We start from the raw sequence: 15,988 nt of genomic DNA on the forward strand, positions 1-15,988 counted from the left end.
GCTCATGCAGCTCAACATCAGAAAAACAAACAACCCAATCCAAAATGGGCAGAAGACCTAAATAGACCTTTCTCCAAAGAAGATATACAGATTGCCAACAAACACATGAAAGGATGCTCAACATCACTAATCATTAGAGAAATGCAAATCAAAACTACAGTGAGGTATCACCTCACACCAGTCAGAATGGCCATCATCAAAAAACCTACAAACAATAAATGCTGGAGAGGGTGTGGAGAAAAGGGAACCCTCTTGCACTGTTGGTGGGAATGTAAATGGGTACAGCCACTATGGAGAACAGTATGGAGGTTCCTCAAAAAACTAAAAATAGAACTACCATACGACCCAGCAATCCTACTACTGGGCATGTACCCCGAGAAAACCATATTTCAAAAAGAGTCATGTACCACAATGTTCATTGCAGTTCTATTTACAATAGCCAGGTCATGGAAGCAACCTAAGTGTCCATCGAAAGATGAATGGATAAAGAAGATGTGGCACATACATACAATGGAATATTACTCAGCGATAAAAAGTAACGAAATTGAGTTATTTGTAGTGAGTTGGATGGATCTAGAGACTGTCATACAGAGTGAAGTAAGTCAGAATGAAAAAAATAAATACCGTATGCTAACACATATATATGGGACCTAAAAAAAGGTTGTGAAGAACCTAGGGGGAGGACAGGAATAAAGACGAAGATGTAGAGAATGGACTTCAGTACACAGGGAGGGAGAAGAGTAAGGTGGGACGAACTGAAAGAGTGGCATGGACTTATATATACCACCAAATGTAAAACAGATAGCTAGTGGGAAGCAGCTGCATAGCACAGGGAGATCAGCTTGGTGCTTTGTGACCACCTAGAGAGGTGGGATAGGGAGGATGGGAGGGAGACGCAAGAGGGAGGAGATATGGGGTATATGTATATGTATAGCTGATTCACTTTGTTATAAAGCAGAAACTAACACACCATTGTAAAGCAATTATACTCCAATAAAGATGTTTAAAAAAAAAAAAAAAGGAAACCAAGCTGCATTAAAGGTAGGGCTAGGTTGTATCAAATTACAGAATTTTATTTCTAGGTTTTCTACCCATACCTATAAGGGTAAAAAGTTACATAGAGTTAACACAATTATGTCAAGTCAATGGAATCAATGTAAATACACAGTCCGGCTAACCAGGCTACAATCTCCTTACTGTATCATTTCTTCAATTACAGGGCTTAAAATTTTTGCCCAGCCCTTTTCAAATAAGTACTTCTATTCTCTACCTTGCCTATGTAGACACAGCCCTAAAAGAAAGCCAGTAATTTATGTAGGCTTCTATAGTCATTTTTTATCCTTCTGATAAGTATCTTTGAAGTTATATTTTTTCAGACCTAATACACTACTACTGAGTCATGATCCTTTTTTTAAGATTTAATTGTAGATGGGAAAAAAAGTGATAAAATCAAACTGATCCTTATAGGGGAATCAGTTTATATTTTATAAAGTATATGAAGTATCAACAAAATAGAATTATTAGCTTTATTTAATAAGGTCTAAACATAGCTAATATTTTATATGTGTATTAAAATCATAGGTTACTATTTTGAATTTGTGAAAATATGCATATATTTAGCTATTACCACAAAGTTGCTTTATAGAAGAAAATGGTGAGGCTGTTTATAATCTGAATTTATTCATCTGAAATATAAATATATAAAAGCATATATGTATGTATATATCGGGTAATCTAGTAATTCTATACTTTCACATATTTATCAAATTTAAATACGACTTAATGCATAGCATTTTTACTCCCATTAAGATATAAGACAATATTTAAGTTTTAATTATACCTTACTTATGAGCAAGACATAGAACAAAACAGGAAATATAAGGCTTAGAATTATATAAGGTATCCTATCTACATTCTCGCAATTAATACAGTGATGAGCTAGATACAAATAATAGTATAGGAATAATATAGAATCAAAACTTGGAAAAGAAAAAGTCACATGGTCTTCACTGAGCTATACAAAATTATAACACCATAAAGCTTGTCCCACTGTAGAACAAGGTGATCTCTGAAATTACAAGGCAGTGAATTCAGAATCATAAAAAGGAAATATTACTTCATAACCTTTAGTTAACCTGTAGCTATAGTTCCATAGGAGGCCATGAAAACAAATTCTGTGGTTGGATTTAAAAACTGGATAATTTTATAGCTACTCCTAATATCAAGCTTCAAGCTCACTGCCTTCAGCAGCTGGAATAGAATTCTTTGATCATTCACATCAGTAGACCACTAGGTATGAAGGTAGGTGGTACTACGTGTTATTCTAAAGATTAAATACTGTTTTTTTGGAGTCAAATGACACTGTTTACCACCTTGGTCTCCCTTCTAACATGTGGAGAGTGATGAAGGAGAATAGACGCTGCAGGAAGCTGCCCTCCTAAGTCAGAATTATCATCCTCTTATGGAGTCTTCCCACCAATTTACAAACCCACATGTACAGTAAACCTACTTTTGATAAAACACCAGCATCAGATGGATGCTAGTGTTCCCATTTCCAGGTGATTTCATCTTGAATGATCTTCTGTTTCCAAGCTGAAGCTTCACTGTCCAGAATGCCCACTCTTCTATACATGGTGCTTTAGCTCCTGAGGTTACTTCCTGTATCTATCATTTGCTCAAAAACTACATTTTACAGTGTCTTATCTATACAAACATTTAAATTGTTTGTTAAAATGAACTGTCCTTTCATCATTATACATGTTTATAAACTGCTATTTCCTGCTCTGTGCCTTTGCTCATTCTGCCTCTATCACAGGAAAGCCATTCTCTGCCCCTCCCACATCAACTGTCCCTCTTAATTCCAGTTTCTCCATGAAGTGATTCCTGCTCTCCTCAGATGAAAGTGACACTCCAAACCCACCCTCCCTGTATGTCCAAAATATTGCACCTATATTTCTAGTATTTATCCATTTCTACCTTATTTGAAATGATGTATAAATGAAAACAACTTAACTCTTGCTCAGCTCTCTTGCAGAATGTAAAAATTTTATAAGCAGTTGCTGCACTTAATTCATCACTTGTGTGTTTCTCAGCACGTAGTCTAGTGTCTTCAATGTGCCAATTGCTCCATAAGCATTTGTGGCACAAAAGAATAATTAAATGAATGAGGTTTGTTATTTATGGACAATAATCAATGTGGAGAATTGCTTTGCAACATACCTGTTACCAATATCTTTATATAATTCTCACATCTCCTTTTCCAGCTGGGAGTTGTTTTCTTTCTTAGTTACTTTTGAAAATTTCAGTCCTTTAAAATAATAAAAAGAAAATTAATCTCTATAAAGAAAACAAAAAAATACAGTTCTTAGATCCAGTATTCACATGAAAAGAAATACTGCAGTAAGAATAAATAAAAGAGTGCTGAGACTGTCATTATTTTAAACACAGTCTTGTGGTTGTTTCTGGGTAGAGTTGAATAAGGCACCAAAAATATCATTTTGTTAACCTGCTTCTTCCATCTAGTGGCAAAAAGCAGTAAGAAACAATGTCCTAGAAAAACATTGTGATCAGATGGTTCTAAATGCCGTTTCAGGAATTACTTGATGGTGAGAGTCCAACATCCAAGGTTTAGGTTATGAGTATATGATAATTATTAAAAAAAAATAATTCTAGCAAATTGGCAGGGTTCAGCTCAGGTAACAGTAGAATTACTTAAATTTGTAAGTGTATTTGCATGTTTTAACAAAGACTTCTGATATGTATATAAAGGTATACATCACCCTGCATTAAATTGTAATGGATTTGTTTTTGGATACATAGTTTTATTTCTGGACCAAATTATTAGATAACTATTTAGAATTCCATTATTTCCTCAGCTCTTGGCACAGGGCTACTGTGCTATTGTAAGTTTCAAGAGGTTAAAACTGAGAGCCACTGAAAGTGACCTATCCCATTGGAATTACCAGTTAAAATACTTTTGCAATAATAATAGTAGGCAGTGAAATACATTATGACCTAAGGCATGGGGTCAAATTGGAGGAAAAGAGGTAAAGTTTAAAGGAGGTACAGTCAGCTGTTCTGCATTGTTCAAGCTGCTTCAAAGGCATTAATGAAAAGTTACATGCAACTGCACAGCGTAATTGTGCATGCTCTGCACTCTCAAAGGCCACCAGCTAATACCTAATACATGAGGTTTGACTGCCCTTCTAAAACTTTGTTTGCCTCACTGCAAATGTAATTAATATTTTAGAAGTCAAATGTGGGTTATGCAGAAATGGATAAAATGTTCTCCAAGACAAGTTTTTCCCCTTCACCTATTCAACTGAGCCAGTTAACAATGCATAATGGTAATATAAATTAAGGGTTATCAATATATTAAGTGGAAAATACATTAAGATTACATAAAAGAAATAGAAGTATTAGTGAGTACCATAATTATTTGAAATTCAATATTTTGTATTAAAAGAAGACTTTTTGTTTGCTTCCTAATTTTCAAGAACTGAAAAACCTTGCCTTAACACCCTCAACCCCGAAAGCAAATCTGAGTGTAGAAGGATTGGCTGTTGGTTTTTCTCCTCTCCCTAGCCGCCCTCCTTGCTCAAATGAAAGTAGACTAAAGTTTTATGTTCTGTCACATATGGGGGAGAAGGAGGGGAAATAGAGCGATGACACAGAGGAGAGGGTGAAGCAAAGAAGATGGGATCATAGTGCAAAGCCATCTGAGCAAATAACAGGGCAGAAGGTGGTTCCCATTTCCCCAGTATTCTTGTGGCCAGTCTTCCTGGATTGGGCTAAGGAAAGGGTGCCAATTAACTGGGAGATCACTGGAGCCACTGCCACTGTTTAGATGCCCCAAAAGCCACAAGACTCGAAGCCTCACCCATAATAATTAAATTAACACAAATGATTGTTGCCACATGGTGTCAGCAAGAGCCAGGATAGGGATGGAATCCGGTGGCCCAGCAGGACTGCTGGCACCTGTAGTGGAAATTAGTCTGGCACTTGTCATTTACTTCATGATCATGAGTCCTCACGTTACAGGCAATTGAAATGTGTGGAACTCTCTTATGGTGTTATAATATAGTTTTGCTAAAACTAGAGTGTTGGTATTTAAAATTTTCTTTCACAGTGAACAAGTACAGTTCTGGAGAAGTGAACTTCAGGTAAACTGTATATACACAGTTATTGGCATTAATATCCTATTCAGTATGTTTATCAGTTCTTTGACCTTGATCAAGTTATATATCCCTATTTTATGGATGATGATACCCATCTGATAAGGTTTTTATGAGGAACTAAGTGAGAAAATGATTATAAATTCCTTGGAAAACGGTAGATGCTCAATAGATATGAAATATTATTAAGTCACAGGGTACTTAATATATACTAAGAATTTTTGTACATTACCCTGCATATATTAAGGTATCTAACATTTACTTATATGTGCTTGTAAAATAAAATTAACAGTGCTCCCTTTGGTGCAAATATTTCTTTATCATAGCTTACCTTTGTAAACAGGCATGGTGATTTTTTTAAATAGATCTTTACCGGATTATAATTGCTTCACAATACTGTGTTAGTTTCTGTTGTACAACAAAGTGAATCAGCCATATGCATACATATATCCCCATAGCCTCTCCCTCTTGCGTCTCCCTCCCACCCTCCCTATCCCACCCCTCTAGGTTGTCACAAAGCACTGAGCTAATCTCCCTGTGCTATGCTGCTGCTTCCCACTAGCTATTTTACATTTGGTAGTGTATATATGTCCATGCCACTCTCTCACTTCGTCCCAGCTTACCCTTCCCCTCCCCGTGTCCTCAAGTCCATTCTCTATGTCTACGTCTTTATTACTGCCTTGCCGCTAGGCTCATCAGTACCATTTTTTTTTTAAGATTGCATATATGTGTGTTAGCATACAGTATTTGTTTTTCTCTTTCTGACTTACTTCACTCTGTATGACAGACTCTAGGTCCATCCACCTCACTACAAATAACTCAATTTCGTTTCTTTTTATGGCTGAGTAATATTCCATTGTATATATGTGCCACATCTTCTTTATCCATTCAACTGTCGATGGACATTTAGGTTGCTTCAATTACCTGGCTATTATAGAGCTGCAATGAACATTGCGGTCCATGTGTCTTTGAATTATGGTTTTCTCAGGGTATCTGCCCAGTAGTGGGATTGCTGGGTCACATGGTAGTTCTATTTTTAGTTTTTTAAGGAACCTCATACTGTTCTCCACAGTGGCTGTATCAATTTACATTCCCACCAACAGTGCAAGAGGGTTTCCTTTTCTCCACACCCTCTCCAGCATTTGTTGTTGTAGATTTTCTGATGATGCCCATTCTAACTGGTGTGAGGTGATATCTCATTGTAGTTTTGACTTGCATTTCTCTAATAATTAGTGATGTTGAGCATCTTTTCACATGCCTCTGGGGCATCTGTATGTCTTCTTTGGTGAAATGTCTATAGATCTTCCACCTTTTTAATTGGATTTTTTTTTTTTTGATATTGAGCTGCATGAGCTGTTTATATATTTTGGAGATTAGTCCTTTGTCCATTGTTTTATTTGAAAATATTTTCTCCCATTCTGAGTGTTGTCTTTTCGCCTTGTTTATGGTTTCCTTTGCTGTGCAAAAGCTTTGAAGTTTCATTAGGTCCCATTTGTTTATTTTTGTTTTTATTTTCATTACTCTAGGAGGTGGGTCAAAAAAGATCTTGCTGTGGTTTATGTCAAAGAGTGTTTTTCCTATGTTTTCCTCTAAAGGTTTTATAGTGTCTGGCCTTACATTTAGGTCTTTAATTCATTTGGAGTTTATTTTTGTGTGTGGTGTTAGGGAGTGTTCTGATTTCATTCTTTTACATGTAGCTGTCGAGTTTTCCCAGCACTACTTATTGAAGAGGCTGTCTTGTCTCCACTGTATGTTCTTGCCTCCTTTCTCGTAAATTAGGTAACCATATGTGCGTGGGTTTATCTCTGGGCTTTCTATCCTGTACCATTGATCTATATTTCTACTTTTGTGCCAGTACCATACTGTCTTGATTACTGTCGCTTTGTAGTATAGTTTGAAGTCTAGGAGCCTGATTCCTCCAGCTCCGTTTTTCTTTCTCAAGATTGCTTTGGCTATTCGGGGTCTTTTGTGTTTTCATATGAATTGTAAAATTTTTGTTCTCATTCTGTGAAGAATGCCATTGGTAGTTTGATAGGGATTGCACTGAATCTGAAGATTGCTTTGGGTAGTATAGTCATTTTCACAATATTGATTCTTCCAATCCAAGAACATGGTATATTTCTCCATCTGGTTATGTCATCTTTGATTTCTTTCATCAGCGTTGTATAGTTTTCTGAGTACAAGTCTTTCACCTCCTTAGGGAGGTTCATTCCTCGGTATTTTATTCTCTTTGTTGTGATCGTAAATGGGATTGTTTGCTTAATTTCTCTTTATGATTTTTCACTGTTAGTGTATAGGGATGCAAGAGATTTCCGTGCATTAATTTTGCATCCTGCAACCTTACCAAATTCACTGATTAGTTCTAGTAGTTTTCTGGTAACATCTTTAGAATTTTCTACGTATAGTATCATGTCATCTGCAAACAGTGACATTTTTATTTCTTCTTTTCCAATTTTTATTCCTTTTATTTCTTTTTCTTCTCTGAATTGCCATGGGTAGGACTCCCAAAACTATGTTGAATAATAGTTGTGAAAGTGGACATCCTTGTCTTTTTCCTGATCTTAGTGGAAATGCTTTCAGATTTTCACCATTGAGTATGATGTTTGCGGTGGATTTGTCATACATGGCCTTTACTCTGTTGAAGTAGGTTCCCTCTACGACCATTTTCTGGAGGGTTGTTATCATAAATGGGTGTTGAATTTTGTCAAAAGCTTTTTCTGAATCTATTGAGATGATCATTAGGTTTTTATTCCTTAATTTGTTAATATGGAGTATCAGATTGATTGATTTGCGTATATTGAAGACTCCTTGCATCCCTGGGATAAATAACACTTGATCATGGTGTATGATCCTTTTAATATTTTGTTGGATACTGTTTGCTAGTATTTTGTTCAGGATTTTTGCATCTATGTTCATCAGTGATACTGGACTATAATTTTCTTTTTTGTGATATCTTTTTCTGGTTTTGGTATCAGGGTGATGGTGGCTTTGTAGAATGAATTTGGGAGTGTTCCTCCCTCTGCAATTTCTTGGAAGAGTTTGAGAAGGATGGGTGTTAGCTCTTCTCTAAATGTTTGATAGAATTCATCTTTGAATCCATCTGGTCCTGGACTTTTGTTTGTTCAAAAATTTTTAATCACAGTTTCAATTTCATTACTTGTGATAGGTCTGTTTATATTTTCTAATTCTTCCTGGGTTAGTATTGGAAAATTGCACCTTTCCAAGAATTTGTCCATTTCTTTGTGGTTGTCCATTTTATTGGCATATAGTTGTTTGTAGTAGTCTCTTAAATCCTTTGAATTTTTGTGGTTTCTGTTGTGATTTCTCCTTTTTCATTTCTAATTTTACTGATGAGAATCCTTTCCCTTTTTTTCTTGATGAGTCTGGCTAAGGGTTTATCAATTTTGTTTATCTTCTCAAAGAACCAGCTTTTAGTTTTATTGATCTTTGCCATTGCTTTCTTTGTTTCTATTTCATTTATTTCTGCTCTGATCTTTATGATTTCTTCTACTGACTTTGGGTTTTCTTTGTTCTTCTTTCTCTAGTTGCTTTAGGTGTAAGGTTAGATTGTTTGGGATTTTTCTTGTTTCTTGAGGTGAGATGGAATTGCTATGAACTTCCCTCTTAGAATTGCTTTTGCTGCATCCCATAGGTTTTGGATTGTCCTGTTTTCATTGTCATTTGTTTCTATGTTTTTAAAATTTTTTTCTTTAATTTTTTCAGTGATCTCTTGGTTATTTACTAGTGCCCTGTTTAGCCTCCATGCATTTGTGTTTTTCACAGTCTTTTTCCTGTAATTGATTTCCAATCTCACAGCATTGTGGTCAGAAAAGATGCTTCACAGGATTTCAACTTTCTTAAATTTTCCAAGGCTTGATTTGTGACCCAATATATGATCTATCCTGGAGAATGTTCCATGAGCACTTGAGAAGAAAGTGTATTCTGCCACTTTGGGGTGGAATGTTCTAAAAATATTAGTTAAATCTATCGGGTCTATTGTGTCATTTAAAGCTTGTGTTCATTTATTTTCTGTTTGAATGATCTGTCCATTGGTGTAAGCAGGGTGTTAACGTCCCCTACTATTATTGTGTTACTGTTGATTTCTCCCTTTACGGTTGTTAGGACTTGCCTTATGTACTGAGGAGCTCCTATGTTGGGTGCATAAACATTTATAATTGTTATATCTTCTTGGATTGATCCCTTGATCATATGTAGTGTCCTTCCTTGTCTCTTGTAACATTCTTTATTTTAAAGTCTATTTTACCTGATATGAGTATTGTTACTCTAGCTTCTTTTGATTTCCATTTGCATGGAATATCTTTTTCCATCCCTTCACTTTCAGTCCGTACATGTCCCGAGGTCTGAAGTGGGTCTCTTGTAGACAGCATGCATACGCATCTTGTTTTTGTATCCATTCATCCAGTCTGTGATGTTTGGTTGGGGCATTTAATCCATTTACATGCAAGGTTATTATCGATATGTATGTTCCTATTACTATTTTCTTAATTGTTTTGGGTTTGCTTTTGTGGGTCTTTTTCTTCTCTTGTGTTTCCTGCCTAGAGAAATTTCTTTAACATTTGTTGTAAAGTTGGTTTGGTGGTGCTGAATTCTCTTAGCTTTTGCTTGTCTGTAAAGCTTTTGATTTCTTTGTCGAATCTGAATGAGATCCTTGTTGGGTAGAATAATCTTGGTTGTAGGTTTTTCTCTTTCATCACTTTCATCCTGCCACTCCCTTCTGGCCTGCAGAGTTTCTGCTGAAAAATCAGCTGATAACTTTATGGAGATTCCTTTTTATGTTATTTTTTGTTTTCCCTTGCTGCTTTTAATATTTTTTCTTTGAATTTAATTTTTGTTAGTTTTATTATTATGTGTCTTGGTGTGTTTCTCCTAGGGTTTATCCTGTATGGGACTCTCTGTGTTCCTGGACTTGGGTGACTATTTCCTTTCCCATGTTAGGGAATTTTTCCACTATAATCTCTTCAAATATTTCCTCAGACCCTTTCTTTTTCTCTTCTTCTTCTGGGACCCCTATAATTTGAATGTTGGTGCATTTAGTTTCATCTCAGAGGTCTCTGAGATTGTCTTCAATTCTTTTCATTCCTTTTTCCTTATTCTGCTCCTCAGTTGTTATTTCCACCATTTTGTCTTCCAGCCCACTTACTTGTTCTTCTGCCTGTTATTGTTATTGATGCCTTCTAGTGTATTTTTCATTTCAATTATTGTGTTGTTCATCTCTATTTGTCTGTTCTTTAGTTCTTCTAGATCTTTGTTAAACATTTCTTATGTTTTTTCAATCTGTGCCTCCATTTTGTTTCTGAGATTCTGGATTATCTTTACTATCATTACTCTGAATTCTTTTTCAGGTAGATAGCCTATTTCCTCTTCATTTATTTGGCCTTATAGGTTTTTACCTTGCTCCTTCATCTGTGACATATTTTTTTGTCTAATTTTTTTTTTCTTTTTGATGAGTGGGATAATGTTCCTGTCTCACTGGTTGTTTGGCCTGAGGCTTCCAACACTGGAGTTTGTAGGCTGTTGGGTAGAGCTGGGTCTTGGTGCCAAGATGCGGACCTTGGGGAGACCTCACACAGATGAATATTCCCGGGGTCTGAGGTCCTCTGTTAGTCCAATGGTTCGGACTCGGAGCTCCACTGCAGGAGCTTGGGCCTGACCCCTGGCTGAAGATCCCACAAGCCATGACAGGTGCCAAAAAAAAAGAGAACAATAACAAAGTAAAAAGTAATATTAGACTAGGAAACTAACAGATATGTTAGAAAGAATATAAAAATGTAGATGAAACAACAACCAGAAGGTAAAACAGAACCACTATAGTAAAAAAGAGAAAAAAGGAAAAGAAAGAATAACAAAGTAAAAACATCAGACTAGGAAACTAACAGATGTTAGAAAAAATATAAAATATAGATGAAACAACAACTGGAAGGTAAAACAGAACAATAGTAAAAAAGAGGAGGAGAAAAAAAAAAGGTGGAAAAGGCCATGGTTGTGGAGGGCGTGGCCTAAGCAAGGGCAGGGTTTGGGCAGTGGTGGGGGGGCCTATGCTTAGGATCCATCTCGACCCCACCCTCGGCATGGTGATTTTTGTAAACAATTTTCAAGGCTCCCTCCAAGTCTTTGGGTAGCCAATAAACAATTACAATTAAAATTATGTCAACATTTGTGTCTTGCTTTTTCGAGTTTCTTAGAAAATCTTAGCTGAAGAGCTCAAGATTAATGCAAGGAAATTTAAAAATAAAAAATTTAAAGCAAAAGGAGGCAGATGAATAATAAAAAGAAAACATCTGTTAAAAGTAGGAAGATAAAATTATCACTTAAAATCTTTTAATCCTTGAAGAACAGAAACTCTCATGAATTTCTAGAAGTCTTGCAGCATATGTTTACATGAAGCCATGAGCCCAAAGAATGAAAAAGAAAAGTCATTCCAAAGCACCCAATTAATTTTTCTGTCCCATGGTAATCTGAATTGGAGTGAGGCTATAATATGGTAAAATTTTTTGTAAAAAACATATTTAGAGAACACAGACATATTTTCCTCCTATCTGGATAGAATACATTCAAACTAAATGCCTATTCAAGATTTGAAACTTTATTCTTTGTGATTAAGGAGGAAGAAAGAAAGACGGAATTAATTTGCACACAAATGCATCCGAGTTATGATGCCCACTCACTCTTGTTTACTCTTCTGAAGTCAACCTGTAATTATTAGTTGGTCACCTTTAACAGGCAAAATATTTCTGAAGGACTCCCAAGATCACAACAAAAAATACAAGATAATTTTAAAATATTTTAGGCTTTTAGGTGAAAGTTCTTTCTTTGCATGTCACATACTTGCTTTTTCTTTCTGAGTCTACGCACGGTTTTAAATAAATTCAGGAGTAATAGATGTGCTCCAGTTTTGACTCAAACTACTGGACTTTAATGTAGAATTTTTTTACAGAATATCAAACCTCTCTGATTTACCCATACCAATCTGTATGTCTCATGGACATAGGTTTGATGCTGAACACGCTTCAACGGTTCTAAACTGTTCTGCTTACTATTTACTAGCAAAAGGACCTCTGGCATCCAGCTTTCCTTCTCATCTTTTGAAATAAAATTCTTTTAGAATTTTCTGCAGGTGCTCCTGAAAAAGCTTATCCCAAACTGACAGGCACTTAAATGTAATCCTCTCACAATAAAACTTTATCTGAAATGCTAATAATTAGAAATATTTACAAGTATAACCAATATATTCCATTTCTCTGTAATACCTATTAGAAATTTTATAGCATCAATTTTATTATAAACACATGGTAGAAAAGAAAAAAACCACTCAAGCAAAGTTTCCATAGGACAGGAAGAACTATGACCCTCCCTAACAAATAGTCACATCCCTGCAGAATTGGAAAATGATAAAAAATAAGTCAAATACCCATTTGGCAAAAAGCAGCAAGTATGCAGGGCCTCCACAGCATGCTGCAATAAGAGTTAGAATCAGGATGGCCTTCACTTGTAAAAACTTAAAACAAAAATACATTTTCAACATTATTTATAACTTAATATATCTTACCAAGGTTAAGGCATTAAGTTTCATTATTTACTAGAAAGTTTATGATTAATAATGTTTACTGGCCTTGGTTGTGTTCATTTATTGATAATGGTGACAGATCACTGTGGCAAATATATGGTCAGAACAAGGTGACAAGACCAATATCACACAGCTAAGTCTGAGAGGGCTACTTACAGTCAACACAAACAATGCTTACTTTTTTTTTTTTTTTTTTGCGGTACGCGGGCCTCTCACTGTTGTGGCCTCTCCCGTTGGGGAACACAGGCTCCGGATGCGCAGGCTCAGAGGCCACGGCTCACGGGCCTGGCTGCTCCGCGGCATGTGGGATCTTCCCGGACCGGGGCACGAACCCATGTCCCCTGCAACAGCAGACGGACTCTCAACCCCTGCGCCACCAGAGAAGCCCATGCTTACTTCTTTTAAGGTTGTTTGTTCTTTTAAAATAGTATGAGAGGGCTTCCCTGGTGGCTCAGCGGTTAAGAATCCATCTGCCAATGCAGGAGACATGGGTTCGAGCCCTGGTCCAGGAGGATCCTGCACCACATGCCGCAGAACAACTAAGCCCGTGTGCCACAACTACTGAGCCTGCACTCTAGAGCCCGTGAGCCACGACTACTGAGGCCCACATGCCTGGAGCCCGTGCTCCACAATGGGAGAGGCCACTGCAATGAGAGGCCCACGCACTGCAGGGAAGAGTAGCCCCCGCTTGCCGTGGCTGGAGAAAGCCCACGCACAGCACGAAGACACAATGCAGCCACAAAAAGAAAAAAAAATAGTATGATAGTGCTATTAATGGAGGGAAATTCTGTTTATCTTTTCATTATTTGCATAAGTTTAGAGGAAGCATTTTCAGCAACTCTTAACTTACAATCTGGCTTTAGTCTTAATATGACATTTGTTATATCTCCTGAACTAAAACTGGGAACAGATCTTCATTAATTAATTTTCATTTATTCAAAATTATTTCTAGGGCTTCCTGAAACAAAATATTTAGCTTATACTATAGCGGGTAAAAGACAAATTAGGCACAAATCACGTCCCCATGAAGCTCACAGTTTAGTTGAGAGATAATTGGATAAGACAAAATGCAAAAATGATAAAGTGTAATAAAAAAGACATGCAGAAAAAAATTTTTTATAAAGTTTTTGGAAAGAGAACTTACTAGCAACAGAACATTGAAAGTTGGATAGGATGTGTGTATGTTCTAAGAAAAAGGTTTTCATTCATTAATTCACTCATGTTTGGACCGATTACTCTATAAAGACACTAATTTAGATCTGTCCACTCTGTGAGAGAAAACTGAAAAAAAAAAAGGTGTGGTAATTTCCTTTCCCACTCACCAGAATATAGCCAGGCTATGTGTCATAGCTCTGAATTTCTTCACTGTTGCACTGTAGGACCTAAAGCAGAAGTTCCCAGGAACCTAGAATTCAATCAACATGTCCAATTGTATTTGTGTGTGTGTGTGTACAAGTAGATAAGACTACGCTCAGAACCATTTAAGTGGCCAACCTGTAGAAAGAGGGATGGTTTAGAGAGTTTTCTGAATGAAAACTATAGACAGAGGTTTGGGGAATTAGAGGATTTTGTATGGAGGTGGAAACCCACGACACTCCTATGCAGAGCCCTTGGGATGTGATAGAGCCTTTGACTGGGTGGGACAGAAATTTGAGGAGGCTGACCACAAAGAAAATAAAAGACTTCTGTGTCCGAGCTTGAATAGGAAGCACTTGAGTCATGAGTTCATGGGAACACTGTGGTTTTGTACTATCAAAATACTAATAACCAATGTAGATGAAAGAACAGAGAATACTTCCATAAATATTTTACACTAAGTAAGACTCCTAGAACTCTTAAAACATCCTAGGAAAGGTGAGAAGACCCCTGAAACATGATTGATAGTGAGTGTCCTGTCAGCCAGGTAGGTGTGGTCTTGGAATAGCTGATCCATTTTAAAGAAATGTAACATTTCTTTACCCATATTATAAAAACAAATTTTCTATCTGCTGCATATTCAAGTATTCAACAAATATGTATCAAGTTCCTACTGTGTCAGACATGGTTCTAGGGAATATCTCACCTGGAGCTTATATCTGAGTAAGGTGAAGAGACATATAATAAAAGATATTTAATATGCTAGGTGGTGATAAGTGATATTAATAAAAATACATCAAAGTAAAATAAAAGATGAATAAGAAGGAACTTGCTATTTTATATGACATAATCAGAGAGAGCCTATGTGTAAGCCTAAGTAACATTTAAGCAGAAATTTAAATTCAGATGAGGAAATTAGTCCCACATATATCTGGAGAACGTGTGTTCTAGACAGTGTTAACAGCAAGAACAAAGACCTTGCAGCAAGATGGTGCTAATTATATTTGGGGAGTTGATGAAGCTGAAATGCAGAATGAGAGGAAGACCAGTTATACATGAGGTCTGAAAGATAACTGATTGAGACCAATAACTGAGATGGCAAGCCACTGGTACTGCTGAGCAGGTATGGCATGACCTCACATTATAAAACAGTCTCTGAAGTTCTGCTTCTACCCATGAAGGGGTAATTGCTATGGGACTTTCATGCAGGGCTTGCTATGGGTCCTGTCACAAACAAGTAGAAAAACTGGATAGATTATATGAAGCCAGCATTATCAGATGTTAGACAACAACCAGCTGTTGGCCTGGAAGCAATTTCCAGAACTCAGCACAGGGAGAGATTTTAAAAGTTTCAAAAGGATCAATCTGTTAGAGTAATGAAATGTTACTTCTGATAGTAGGTTATTAAAGGACTGCAGCTTCTGTCTCAGGTGTGCACACTTCTCTCTTACTCTCCTGAATTGCTTGCTCTGGGGGAAGTCAGCAGCCATGCCATGATGCAGCCCTGTGGAAGGCCCATGTGGTGTGGAACTGAGTGTGGGCAGCCAGTTGAGTGAGCTTGGAGGCAGATCATCCCCTAGTCAAGCCTTCTGATGAGACTGCGGCACCTTTAACAGCCTGTCTACAATCTCATGAGAGACCTTGAGGCAGAACCACCCAGTTAAGCCATTCTCAAATTCCTAACCCACAGGAACTGTGAGATAAAAAATGTTGTTTTAAGATGCTAATTTGGGGAGTAATTTTATATGCATCAATAGGTAACTATTAGAATATCTGGAATGAAAATTTAACCTGGTAGAATTGACAGCAGCTTAGACACTGCAAAGGAAGGCTCAGTGAATGTGAAGACATAGCAATAGTAACTCTCTAAAAT

The 15,988-nt window shown here is 36.7% G+C and overlaps 1 protein-coding gene across 2 annotated transcripts in view; it reads right to left on the reverse strand.

Annotated features, from left to right (window-relative positions):
- Positions 1-15,988, reverse strand: part of C5H4orf33 (chromosome 5 C4orf33 homolog) — a 90,222-nt gene that overhangs the window by 40,725 nt on the left and 33,509 nt on the right. For both annotated transcript variants that reach the window (XR_009563852.1, XR_009563851.2), the window contains exon 7: positions 3,220-3,307. The gene's annotated coding sequence lies outside the window, so the exon portion shown is untranslated. The remainder of the gene's footprint in view (positions 1-3,219; positions 3,308-15,988) is intronic.

This window comes from Globicephala melas, chromosome 5 (genome assembly GCF_963455315.2).
Source record: "Globicephala melas chromosome 5, mGloMel1.2, whole genome shotgun sequence".
In the NCBI taxonomy this organism is placed as follows: domain Eukaryota; kingdom Metazoa; phylum Chordata; class Mammalia; order Artiodactyla; family Delphinidae; genus Globicephala; species Globicephala melas.